The following is a 14288-nucleotide window of genomic DNA, read 5'->3' on the forward strand; positions in this document are numbered from 1 at the left end:
AAAAATCATTTTTAAAGTGCATATTACTCCCTGTTTCAATATGGGAACTTTCTGATTTACAAGAGTTATTTAAGTGCCCAGGGAAGCATATCCCTTTAGTATGTTCCTAAGGAGATATAGCCTGGGCATGCCACAAAACTGTGAGGGAATAAGTTGGAAAATACTAAGTTGATTCACTTAAGTATTTGGACCTATTTAGAGAGATTACTTAGCTACTATTTGGTATGAGATTAAGTCTAGTTGATATGTTCTCTACAATTGCTTGGAATCGGTTTATTCTAGATCAGTCCAGCTCCATATTTTCTAGCTACTAATTATGAACCATGAAATGCTAGCTCTTCTCATTGTGTGGTTTCTCTCAGCACTGTAAAGTCATGTAGAATTCTTTATGTCCTGTGGGGGAAGTATTGCACCCTCATACTCATCCTCCATCTACCTCCCAATCCTCATGATTGGCAGAAATTCCTAATCTCCAGAACTTGCAGACTTCTTAGAGATGTAGTGGAACAGGCAGTTGAGGATTTCACATACACATATAACCATCATGGAAACTTTCATTCATTGGCAGTTGGACCTCCCACACCCACCCATACACACACCCCTGCAGCTGGGCCTCCAAATCTTGCATTATAAGGAATAGAATTAGGCAGTGGTTATTTGCTGAAGGAATATCAAGTTTTTTATGGTCACTATATAAAAGGAGATCATAAATTATACCACCCAAACTGGATTCTTCTGAGAGTAAGAGAGGACATTTTAATTAAAGATTATGGTTAAATGACAGGCATAAGTGAGATCTGGTATTTTAGCTGGGACTACCTCCACTGCTTACCCTTCCCCAAACTCCATTGGCATAATAGATCTACCAGGGCAGGCCAAGCCACGAAAACTCACAACCTCCTGCTGAAATGGGCTGACTTGATGGAGTAAAACATGAAAAACCACATGCCCCTAGGTGTCATAAACAGTAGCAATCTCAGTGGTAAACAGGGAGGATAAACATTACAGCTAGCCTGAAGTTGCAGTTCAGGTTGGGGCAGGCAATAGACTGGAAAATTGCCAGAACTTTAACAAGGAGAATTGGAAAAGGAGACTGCTATAGTAGGCATTGATAAGTACATATCCCTGGTGGTTTGGAAGTCTACACGTATTACAGGAAAGACCAGAGAGGGTCCAAGATATCCACGTACCCAAGGATGACCCTAAGGCCTTGTGCAAAGAGGAGAGAAGAGTGATCCCAGTAAAAAGTAAGAGCCAAGGAAGACATGTAAAGTGCCTGAACTTTGAATGCATTTCCAACCCATACACATATATCAGCAAAGGATGTTCTCTTATTGCCCTCAAGGTGTTTGAGGAGAACTCTAGACCAATCATTACATGTGAACTGCAAACTGTGCTGACATAGGGGCAAGGTTTAGCTAAAAAATAAAAATAGGAATTATAAAAACTGACCAGAGACATCAGCAGCTGCACAGCATGAGGGAGACAGACTCCACAGAATTAGATTGGTAAATCACTAAACAAACAAGTAAGTAGCAATAACAGCAACAATCTCCTGGAAGGAAAAATCAGAAGCCAGAGTTGCTATTAAACATTGTATAAAGTGTTAACTTGCAAGAAAAAAAAAATCATAAGACATGTAAAGAAACAGGAGTGTGACAAATACCCTGTTACAAAAGCAGTCAGTGGAAACTGCCTCTAGGTTGGAGGGGAAAGAGCAGATACTGAATTTAGCAAAGACTTGAAGGCAGCTATTATAAATATATTTAAATAACTAAAGGAAACCTTGTTAAATAATTAAATAAAATATTAATATACTTTTAAAATAAAGAGTATCAGTATAAAGATAGAAATTATTTTTAAAAGAAACAAATAAAAATTCTGGAGTTTAAAAGCACAATAACTAAAATGAAAAACGTTCTAGAGGGACTCAAAAGCAGATTTGAGATGGCAGAGCAAAGAATCAGTGAACTTGAAGATAACTCAGTAGAAATTATCTAATTTGAAAAACAGAAAAAAAAATGAAGAAAATAAACAGAGCTTCAGAGATCTGAGATACCATCAAGCATACTAACATGTGTGTAACAGGAGAAGAGGAGAGAAGAAAAAGAAAGGGCAGAACAAAATATATTTGAAGTAATAATGACCCCAAACTTGCCAAATGTGATGAATAACATTAATCTACACACCTGAGAAGCTCAACAAATTCCAAGTATGATAAATGCAAAAGGATCCACACATAGACACATTCTAGTCAAACTTTGAAAGTCAAAGAAAAAGATAAATTCTTGAAAGCACCAAGAGAAAAAAGACTCATTCAATACAGGAAACAACATTCTGATTAACATTTGACTTCTCATCAGAAACAGTTAAAGTCAAAAGGCAGAGGGACAACATATTCAAAGTGCTTAAGGAAAAAGATTATTAAAGTGACCATCAAGAATTTTATATTCAGCAAAACTGTTCAAAAATGAAGATAAAAGAAAGATATTCCAAGATAAACAAAGACTGAGGCTACTTGTTGCTAGCAGACCTGCCTTACAAGAAATACTAAAGGAAATCATTTAGATTTAAAGGAAGTAACAACAGTAACTAAAATCCACCCAAAGAAATAGATTGCACTTATAATATTATTATGTAGATAAATATAGGTACGGAATAAATATACAACAAAATTCGGTTCAAGAAAAAGGAAGAAAATAAAAAAGGTTAGGCCAGAAATCAATGAAATAGAAAACAATAAAATGGTAGAGAAAAATTAATGAAAACAAAAGTTCATTCTTTGCAAAGACCAACAAAATTGACAGATGTGTAGCTAGAATAACAAGGAAAAAGTAAAGAAGATAACAGATTACTGAAATCAGGAATAAAAGCGGGACATCACTACCAATCCCATAGAAATTAAAGAGATTAAAAGGTAATACTATGAACAAATATATTCCTAAGACAACTTAGATAAAATTATCTAATTGCTACAAATGCACAAATTACTGAAACTGATTCAAGAAGAAATAGAAAATCTGAATAGATCTATAATAGCAAAGAGATGGAATTTTTAATTAAGTCATCCCACAAAAGTCCAGATGCAGATATCATCACTGCATCCTATCCATTATTTAAAGAGAAACAATACCAATATTTCACAAACTTTTTCAGAAAATAGAGGGAGAAGGAACACTTCTTAATTCATTCTATGACAGTAATATTATGCTGAAACTAAGCCAGACAAACATATCATAAGAAACCATTATCCCTCATGAATATAGACACCAAAGTCCTCAACAAAATATTCACAAATCAAATACAGCAATCTTTAAATGCACTATACACCCTGACCAAGTAGGATTTATCCTAAGAATGCAAGTTTGGTAAACATTCAGTAATTAACTATCTAATTAATTAATTAACGTAATATACCATATTAGTAGAATAAAGGAGAGAACCCTGTGACTATTGCAATGGATACACAAAAAGCATTTGAGAAAATCCACCATCCATGACAAAAACTTTCAACAAACTAGACTAGAAGAGGACTTCTGTAACCTGATAAAGGGCATCTCTGCAAAATCTACAACTAACATCATACTTAATGATGAAAGACTAACTGGTTTAACCCTAAGATTGGGAACAAGGCAAAGTTGTCAGATCTCACCTCTTCTATTTAACATTGTACTGGGATGTCTGTCCAGAAAGATAAAAATAAATAAATAAATAGAAAAAGAGAGGAAAGAAAACAAGAAAAGGAGAGAAGAAAAAAAAAAAAAACCAGAACAGAAAAGAAAGAAATAAAAGGCATCCAGATTAGAAAGTGAAAAGTTAACACTTTATTTGCAGAAAATAAGTTATGTAGAAAAGCTGAAGGAATGCATTCATACACACAAACGAGTTCAGCAAGTTTATAAATTATATCTTATTTTGTAATTATACAAAATTATATATTATTATAATACAAAATAAATTATATATTATTTTGTGATTATACAAAAATTAATTGTGTTTCCATATACTAGCAGTGAACAATGAAATTAAAAAAACAATTCTATTCACAATAGCATCAAAAAGAATAAAGGCATATTTGTAGAAATTGACAGGCTGATCCTAAAATTCATATGAAAATGCAAAGGATCCTCCAGAACAGTGAAAATAATTCTGGAAAGGAAAACATAGATGACCTATGTTCCTGATTTTAAAACTTACTATAAAACCTATAGAAGGAAGAGTATAGTACTGGCATATACATCAATGGAATGAAGTTGTAAATTCAGAAAATTGACCTTTATGCGTTTGGTCAATTGATTTTGATAAAGGTGCCACAGCAATTTGATAGGGGAAGGAATAGTTTTTTTGTTGTTTTCAATAAATAGTAGTAGGACAATTGGTGCTAAGACTGTATGAAATATAAATGAATATCCATGGTGCTAGAACTATATGAAAAAAATAACTTTATAGCCTTACCTTCCACCATACACAAAGATTAATTCAAAATGGATCATGGACCTAAATATAAGTGCTAAAACTATAAGACTTCTATTAGAAAACAGGGGAAAATCTTCATGACCTTGAGTTAAACAGGGTTCTTAGATATGGCACCAAAGCATGATAAAAAAAATAAAAAAACATGATAATTTGGATTTCAATAAAATTAAAAACTTTAATATTTCAAAAGATACCACTAAAGAAATGAAAAGAGTGGGAGAAAATTTGCAAGATTTATTATTTTTTTTTAGACTTTATTTATTTTTAGACAGAGAGAGAGCATGAGTGTGAGCAGGGGAAGGGGCAGAGGGAGAGGAAGAGGGAGAAAAGCAGATTCCCCACTGAGCAGGGAGCCCAGTGTGGGGCTTGATCTAATGACTTTGAGATCAATACCTGAGCCAAAATCAAGAGTCAGTCACTTAACTGACTATGCCACCCAGGTGCCCCTGCAAGATTTACTATTTGCAAATATATATCTGATAAAGGATCTTTGTCCTCATAATATATAAAGAATTCTTCAATAATAAAAAGACAAACAACCCAATTAAAAGTTGGGCAAAATGTTTGAATAAATATTTCACCAAAGAAGATCTAAGAATCACTAATAAGAATATGAAAAGATGCTCAATATCATCAATCCTTAGAAAAAAGTATATTAAAACCATAGAGAAATACTGCTTTATGCTAACTAGAGTGAATACAATAAAAATAGGCATGCAATAACCAGTATTAGTGAAGATGCTGATAAATTGGAACCCTCATACATTGCTGGTTGAAATTTAAAATGGTACAGCCAGGGGTGCCTGGGTGGCTCAGTCAGTTAAGCTGCTGCCTTCGGCTCGGGTCATGATCCCAGAGTCCTGGGATCAAGCCCCACACCAGGCTCCTTGCTCGACAGAGAGCCTGCTTCTCCCTCTCCCTCTGCCTGCTGCTCTGCCTACTTGTGTTCTCTTTCTAGCTCTCTGTTAAATAAATAAATAAAATCTTAAAAATAAAAATAAATAAAATGGTACAGCCACTTTAGAAAATGGCTTAGCAGTTCTTAAAAGTTAAAATAAACTGGGGCACCTAGGTGGCACAGTTGGTTAAGCCTCTGACTCTTGGTTTCAGCTCAGGTTGCGAGATTGAGCCCTGCGTTGGGTTCTGTGCTAAGTATGGAGTCCGCTTGGGATTCTCTCTCTCTCTGTTCCTGTCTCTTTCTCTCTCTCTGTCTAAAAATAAATAAGTAAATCTTTAAAAAATATATTTAAAAAAAGTTAAAGTAAACTTACCTTTATGACCCATAAATTTCACTTCTTGATATCTACTCAAGGGAAATAAAAACATGTGTCCACACGCAGACGTATATATATGTCAGTGTTCAGAGCAGAATTATTCATAATAGTCAAAAACTAAAAACAATCTACATGTTCATTAACTGATGAGTGGATAAACAAAATCCACACAATAGAACACCGTTTGTCAATAAAAGGGAACAGGCTACTGCTACATACCACAACATAGATGAATATGAAAAGCATTATGATAAGCCACATGCATGACACCGCATATTGTACGATTGCACTTATATGAAATGTCCAGAAAAGGTAAATGTTTAGAGACAGAAAGCTGATTAGTTATTTTTTGGGGCTCTGAGTAAGAGTGGGTTGACTACCTAAGGACATGAAAGATCTTTCTGGGGTGATAAAAATGTTTTAAAACTGGACCCTGGTGATGATCACTCTAAATTTATTTAAAATCTGTAAGTTGTACACTTAAAAAGGTGAATTTTATGTTATGTAATTACACCCCAGTAGACTGTTAAAAGTGAAATTATGCTAATTGAAACTAAGAAGAGGAAAACCTGGCAGACACTCTGTTAACCAAATGACCAAGATTAACATCCCCAGTGATAAGTCATATGGATATCATGTACCCCCTGATATGATGTTACAAAAAGAGCTCTTCATTCATTCACAAGCTAATCATGAGAAACATCAGACGAATCCAAATTATTATTTAGATTAGTACAAAAAATATCTGACCACTACCCTTCAAAACTATCAGGGTCATAAAAAACAAGAGAAGACTGAGAAATTGTCACAAATCAGAGAAGAGTTAGGAGAAATGGCAACTAAATGCAATGTGGTATCCTAGATCAGACCTTTGGAATAGAATAAAGATATTAGTGGAAAAACTGGTAAAATCTCAATAAAGTATGTAGTTAATAGTATTGTATCAATGTTCACTTCTTCCTTTGACAAATTTACCATCGTTACATAAGATTTTAATGTTAAGTAGTGAAGAAGATACAGGAATTCTCTGTACTCTCTTTACAACTTTTCAATAAAAGTGAAATTGTTTCAAAATAAAAATAATTTAAAAAACAAAAGAATGGGAGACTTATCAGTTAAAAGAGAATTATGATTTAAATGTAATGTGTGGATCTTGTTTAGATCCTAATTCATACTAACCAGCTATAAAAATGAACAAAGAACAAAAAACATTCAGAAGTCAATCATTTGACCTAAGATATTTAATAACATTAAAGAATTGCTATTATTTTTGATGTGGAATGATGATATTATGATTTTCAGAGGCCATTATTTTTTAGTACTACATACTAACATATTTGTGGATAGAATGATATATCTGGAATTGTCTTTAAAATGAGCCAGTGGAAGAAAAAGTGGGTGACTATAGATAAAAAAAAAGATGGCCCGTGGGTGATGAGTACCTGGTAGCTCATTGTACTATGCTCTCTACTCTTGGATGTGTTTGAGATTTTCCATAATAAAAATTTTTTTAAGTGAAAAGAAAAAAAGACTAAGAGAAATAATTAAAATATTATAATTTCCCTCTACGCTGACCACAGCAGGGCTTGTCTCTTAAAAATCATCTGAGCAATGTCAGAATGAATAAATTATAAGAGAGGTGAGTGAACTCTCAAAAACAATCTGAGCAAGATAAAATCGATGGTGAATTGTTGGGAGAACATTAAGAGAAACGCCTGAATTAGCATAGACCTCCTAAACTAGAGTGCTTTGTTGTTCTTTGCTTGAAGTTTTTTGACCTGGTGATATCTAAAACTCCTATGCATGTGAGGACTTTTTAAAAAGTAGAGTGTGGTCAGAAGCAGCCCTGTGTTACTAGTCAGTGTTACGATCTATAGTTCCTCACCCCCCTTCAGTTTTCTTTATTGTCTAGGGCTTTGTTTTTTGGACTTGTGAGTTACAGGATAGGTTACTGTAATATAATGCATTTGCCACTTCTCTGGAAAGCCATTCAGAATCTCTAACTAGTGCAGAATGTACAACTCTTTTGCTAAAGGGTCTCTGCCAAGAGAAGCATTCTTCCGGGCTTTGTAATTTGCATTGATTACTGACTGAGCTGTTTCCCAGTGCATCACTGGGTGTTGACTGTAATCTATAAAGCTTTACACAGTTTTGTCCTATTTAAAAAAGTCTGACACTGGTGGTCAATTTCAATAATGACCGAGATCGATCTGGGTGACTTTAAAAAATTTTAACAGATTTTGGGACCTGAAATGTCAAGAACAAGTTATTCTTATTGATCACACATAGTCTGGAAATCTACTATTTTAAAGGTGGGTACAGTGTACAGTACTGAACTTGTAAAAAACAGGAAGTTGAAAAGTAGGCAGTATTGCCAAAAATGTTCTAGCTCTGACTTTGTGCTCCCTAAACTAATCCGACATGCTTTCAGAATATTTCACTTCCTTGATGACCATTTTTACAGTTTCTATCCAATACTTACCCCCACATAGTGACAGAGTTAATGATTATCTCATGAGGCAGATATGAATAGGAACAGTATTCATATCAAAGACAACTGGTCCCACTTCCAGGTCCATCTTTGGGCCAAGATATGTAGTCGCCAACAGTGAGTTGGCGACTGTATTTTTTGAGTCCTGGCGCAAAGTAAGATCCATCTGTTTTGCCCAGCCGTTTGCCTGAGTGCCACAAAATGGTCCTGTTATTAGTCTTATTTGTGGTCCTATTTGAGGTTAAGGGATAATATAAATAAACTTTAGTCCTCCTTGTGATGAATGTAGCATGGGAATTAAAAGTGGTGGTGTTGGTAGTGGTTAAGTGATGTTGCGTCTCTATTTTCTCAGTTGCTCTGTTTTCTTTGGATTGGGAAACAGACATTTAAGAATGAGTTTGTCATCTGGAAGGATAGTTGTGACCAAGTTTCCCTCAACAGGATACAAGATGTTATTTTTGAGCTTCATTACCCTCACCAAGGGGAAAAAAAAAAGAGAGGGAAAAAATAAGGAAGAAAGTGAAAGTAAGGAAGAAACATGCAGAAACAGAAGTGAAGAGAAAGGTCAAAGAGGATGAGGAATACATGAGGAGACAAGAAGAATGTAACATAGCAGACTGCCTATTCATAGAAATTACTTTATTATTTTGAACTGATAGTTCAGTTAACTCAACATCTGGTGAATTGAGGAAAAGGAAATCTGACTGATTAAATTGAACTGCTAGTTGTCAGTTAAATAGTTTATATATTAATATGCAGCCTAGTTTTCATCATATTTTCCCATATGAACTAGATAGTGAATCACTTTTTCACTAACCATATTTGAGCGGTGAGTAGAACAATACCAATCGGTGATTCAGATTTATGTAGAGGTGGGCAGTTTTTATATTTCTGAATTGATTATTGGGGATTATTGTTATTCCATATAATTTCTGAGCCTGAGTTATTTTTGTCAGTTTCTTTTATGAATGTTTTGCTACCTTATAAGGAAATATGTGCACTCCCCTCCTCTCATTCAATTGTCCCTGACCGCCTCCATAATTTCTGTCTTTACACTGGTGCATTTTTAGTCTAACTCAGGCATGTGAGAAGCAGGGGAAAAGTTTAGTCAGTCAATGTCAGTGATTTTTTTTCTGATCCATTCATGGATGGATTTCATGAATCTGTACTAGTTTGCATTTAAAATCTATATATATCAAATAGACACAATACCTAAAATATTCTTCCATATACTTGAAGGGAAAAAAAAATAGAATTCATAAGTCAGATGAGATACATTTTCTAATAATAGATGCAATTTCAGGGGTGATTTATGATCATGCTCCCATATGTAGAGATATTAAAATATTACCTTGCACTGATGTGAAGTAGGACATAAACACACCACATTTAGTGCTACAAATATATAAAAAATGTACTGGCATGCTGTGAAGTAAAAGAAAGATAATTGTATTATCTTCATTTTACACGAAAAAAGGCTATATTTTTCTAAATCCTGTAGTGTCAGTTATCTAAAGCTAAAAATAGGGATGACTTAATCTAGTCTGTTTTTTTTTAAACTGTTATCTTATTTAGAGATGGTGTTGTATGAAGAAAGAAGGGATTGAAAATATAGTGTGACATTTTAAGCCCAAATATTTATGACATAGTTGGAGATTTTAATGCCTGCACTCTTAATTTGAAGATTAAAAATACATGTTAAAAAATGTGGTTCGGTTTTTTAAAACCAGGAGGTCCAGTTCAAATCCTGATGGTCTTCTTGTGCTGCTTCACACAGCAGTGGCTGCATCTAATAAGATATATGTATATATGATGTGGTATCCGGCATGCTAAGCCCACCATACATTGCAGTGGGCATTCTGTATTGCTAAATATGTTCATTTACCTCTACTTCGCCATCTGCCTCGCCACCAATGCAGCCACTTGAAAGCAGTAGATCTAACATTTTTTTTCCAATTCTATTTGAAATCATAATTTTCCTTCAACATGTATATTCAGATAATAGATTTTCTTCTTTATTCTCTAAAATTAACATTTTATGTAATCTTTAGGCTGTGAAATTGTTGTTGAGTAGTTTTTTAAAAATCAGATAGAATTTAGCTGAAATTCAGAGGCACTGAGCTTCTAGTCATATCATTATAAGTCCTAAACAGGGAGGCATATTTTGTTTTTCAGAATTGCTTTTTTTTTTTTTTCCTCTTTAGATCCTTTTCTTTTCATTAAAAAACTACTCTGGGAAGAGGGTTTTTTTTTTTCCTTAACAGAAAAAAAAAAAAAAAAAGCCACGCTTGACTGATAATGCATTGCTTTGGATGGTGAAACATTATGAAAGTTTAATTTTTAATTAAATCTGAAATACCAATTATAACTGAAAGAGATTTTAACCTGTTTCTTTTCAGACTGCCTGAAGTTACATTTAGAGACTGAAATCACTGCACCTTAAAAACAAAAGATTGAACTGCACTGCATTCCTGTAAGTGAAAGCTTCCTGTACCTTCCTCCTCTGTGATTCTGTGACCAACCCAAGAAAAGACAAAAACATTGGTAACATAGTAACCAGGCATGAGTAAAAATTTGAATATCCCTGAAGAAATATATGTTTAAATGATTTCCTTCTATAAAAAAAAATTTGTTGGGCTCAATATTCAGTATGTCTTTTTTATTCAACCTAAATTGTGAATCCTTTTTTTTTTTCCTGGTTTGAATTGCATTAGGGAGGGTGTCACCCACTGTGCATCCACACAGTGACATACACCGTGACAGGAGGGATTCTCACATTTTTGTTCAAGTCCCATTGAAGGTAATGGATTTCTTATGGAATCAAAGTAGATTCCTTTTTCCTTTGTGATGTCATTAGAAATTTTTAGCCTTTGTGTCAATGGAAATGGAGAGAAAGAAGTTCATGATGACATCACAAGATTCTGTTGCCTTGAGGACTTTGGGCAAAACTAAGTAAAATGCATAATTCCCTTGTGTGCGTGTGTTCCCCATTCTGCTATGAAGCAGTCAAAATAGCACATCTTATGTCTTCCCGTGAGCTACAAGGCTGTCTCTCAGAGCCCCATTGTTCCATAAATGCATGTCAGAGTCTACCACAGTCTGGTCTACCCTTATTTAGCTGCTGTTTTGTCAATGTACTTGGAAGAACAATTAACACTTGGGATTTCAATGTCTGAATAACAGGCAGTGAATAGAACCCGAGCATATAAAAGAATCAGACGCCCAGGGTAAGAAAACAGAAGCTTATAGTTGGTGGGGGAAAAAAGAAAAGCATTTTAATGCTGTGCTCAAAGGTTGTGAAATACTATGAGAAAAGTCAATCTTTTTTTTAAAAATTTTAGATCAAAATGTATGTTTTGATAATGAAATCCAGAAGGTTATGATGTCTTCCTAAGTTTTGCAGTTTAATGTGTTGCAAGGTCTTTCCTTAGAGAGTCTTAAAACACTGAAATAACATCCATCTCCTTGAGTCATTGTTGGAAGGCTGGATGCGGGGTCTAGTGCACCGTGGCTTTCAGAGTGCCACCGTGTCTGTCCCACAGAGTGCAGTAAAGGTGTTTCACTTTCTTCCATTTTCACTTTGGTTCACTGTACTCTTTCATTATTGGCTATAGTGCTTGTGTATTGACTGCTGATAGTCCAGAAGTTGTTTAAGTATCTCTATGTATGGTGTGAATTTCTGCTAGGTCCCTTTTTTGGTGGGAGGAGAGAGATGATGCATGGACAGAGCAAGATCACCTCACTGTCAGGGTAGCTGATGAATGGAAAGGGAGCTTATGCATGGTGCCCACTGAGCACAGTGCTTGACTGGAGTGAGGGAATGAATGATGCTTGTTGTTATTTTTGTCATAACTGCAACAGTTCAAACCCATAGACAGAAAGGTCTCCAGAAGCAGGATCTGTTTCTTACTCGTTTTTTAATCTCCAGTGCTTGGCATAATAATAGTAATGACGAAATATTTACTGTTATTAATACAATTATAAAATGTGTTCATAGTCAGAACTCTAGGATTTATTCTGTCAGAGAATATTTATTGTGGAGAGGCGTTGAGTAAAGTTCTTGACAGTCAGGAAGACAATTTTAAAGGAATTTGTCAAAGGCAAACCAGCTGTTCATCACATCACATTAGGCATCCGTCTCTTGGTCTTTCTCATTTACTTTACACTTCCTTCTCATCACCAAGATGAGGAGGGCCAATTCATACCATATCCTTTTTTCTGTGAAATCATCTCCAGCAGTTTTCCACTTAACTTATGTGTCTTAGATCCCATACATTGAAGTTGTCTCCAAAGATGAATCTACCTGACTCCAGGATGGGCTCTTCACCTGTTGGTGCGGTGAATTGCCGTGCGGTGAATTGTGCTTCAGGGAAAGAGGCATATAGAGGCACATGTACGATAGATATTGGGGCAACAGGCCTAGGAAGTCACCATGAGAAGCCTCAACTTTCAGTGCATAAAAAGCCAGGACCAGTTTCTCAGTTTCTCAGCATGAATAAGACCACAACATTCTTTAGAACTCAGAACCATTTGACCCCTGCTGACCCCTTCAACATTTAGCTTTCTGGTGGTTTGGGGGTTTTTTGTTTTTTGTTTTTGTTGTTTTTGTTGGTTTTTTTTTTGCATAAAGTTCTCTGCCCTCCCACACCAATTTTAATTTATTTCCAAAAGGGGTCCCTTCATTTTTATTCAATCAGCTGCTGATGATGCAAATTAAGGCTTTCATAAAACGTGGCCTCTGAGGCAAAACTAAAATGATAAAATTTAGGCTTAGTGAATTGTACCGTTATCATGTTGAATAACATTTAAGGACATCAAAGAACTTTATCAACACATTTCATATTTTTTAAGATTACAAAATTGAGGTGAAAGGGATTTAAGGGTAAAGCTTCATCAAACATTATAGGTACAAAGGCTGTAAGAAGCAGAAGTCCTAATAATCTCATTTTGAAATAAGTATATTGAGGCCCAGGGTAGTGTATGCAAGTTACCCAAACCATAATGATTACCAGTGCAGATCATCCTTTAGTCATCTAGGCCTGGGGCTTTGATCTTTCCTCTACACTCAGGGTCTGAGCGGTGTTTTCTGAGGAACAAATTGCCCTAGATTCATTTTATGAGACCCTTTGAACTGTAGTTCCCTCCATAGACTACCCCAAAATTAATATATAAGGGGTTTTCTGGAAATATTCATAGTTACCAAAAAATGTGAGGTTTTTTTTCATTTTTTTCTGTACATTTTGATATCATGCCTCTGGTTGTACAGTGAGTCACGTAGACGCAAATTTACTTGGTTGACTTAATATTCTTTATGACAGTTTACAAAGTGGAGAGAAGACCATTAGAAACTTCAGTAGTTTAATTGTGCTTACAGGAATGATAAAACTAGTATTCTGAACAGAGCCATTGTGACATGGAATTCAGACTTCCCAAGAGTGTGCATCACGCATGGTGTCAGAATGTCACTGTTGCCAGGGATCATTTCTGTCAGAGAAAAGTTTTTCAGAGTCTGAAAAAAATGAAATAAACGTTAATAATTTAAAATGAATTACTTGCTCTAGTAATTTATTTCAGGTTGCCTTTATTGGATTCTGTCATTTAGCAATCTGAAGAGACCAGTGTAGGAACTTTTCTCTTATTTTACCCAGAGTTAAGTCCTGGATATATCTTAGTTTCTTCTTCAGATTTATTTTATACCTTCCCAACCTTCCTATCCCCATGTGAAGAAGCTCAAGTTTCTATGTACGAAATATGAGTGCTTATGTCTTTGTGCCCCAAATGAGGAGATGGTGTTCTGTCTTAAAAAATCCCATGGAGGGTGCCTGGGTGGCTCAGTTGGTTGAGCGACTGCCTTCGGCTCAGGTCATGATCCTGGAGTCCCTGGATCGAGTCCCACGTCGGGCTCCCTGCTCAGCGGGGAGTCTGCTTCTCCCTCTGACCCTCCCCCCTCTCGTGTGCTCACTCTCTATCTCAAATAAATAAATAAAATCTTTAAAAAAAAAATCCCATGGAAGCTTTGGCATATAGAGAGGGAAGAATTGAAGCAT

At 35.2% G+C, this 14288-nt stretch overlaps 1 protein-coding gene across 8 annotated transcripts in view; it reads left to right on the plus strand.

Moving 5' to 3' along the window:
- The window catches only part of LOC113916432, a 729899-nt gene that overhangs the window by 286337 nt on the left and 429274 nt on the right, over nt 1–14288 (plus strand). For 7 of the 8 annotated variants that reach the window (XR_004819960.1, XR_003517937.1, XR_003517935.2 and 4 more), the window contains one exon: nt 10641–10714. The gene's annotated coding sequence lies outside the window, so the exon portion shown is untranslated. Of the gene's footprint in view, nt 1–10640; nt 10871–14288 lie in introns of those variants that run through there. The other variant, XR_004819961.1, reaches the window with a different exon arrangement.

Source organism: Zalophus californianus, chromosome 1, assembly GCF_009762305.2.
Source record: "Zalophus californianus isolate mZalCal1 chromosome 1, mZalCal1.pri.v2, whole genome shotgun sequence".
Classification (NCBI taxonomy): Eukaryota; Metazoa; Chordata; class Mammalia; order Carnivora; family Otariidae; genus Zalophus; species Zalophus californianus.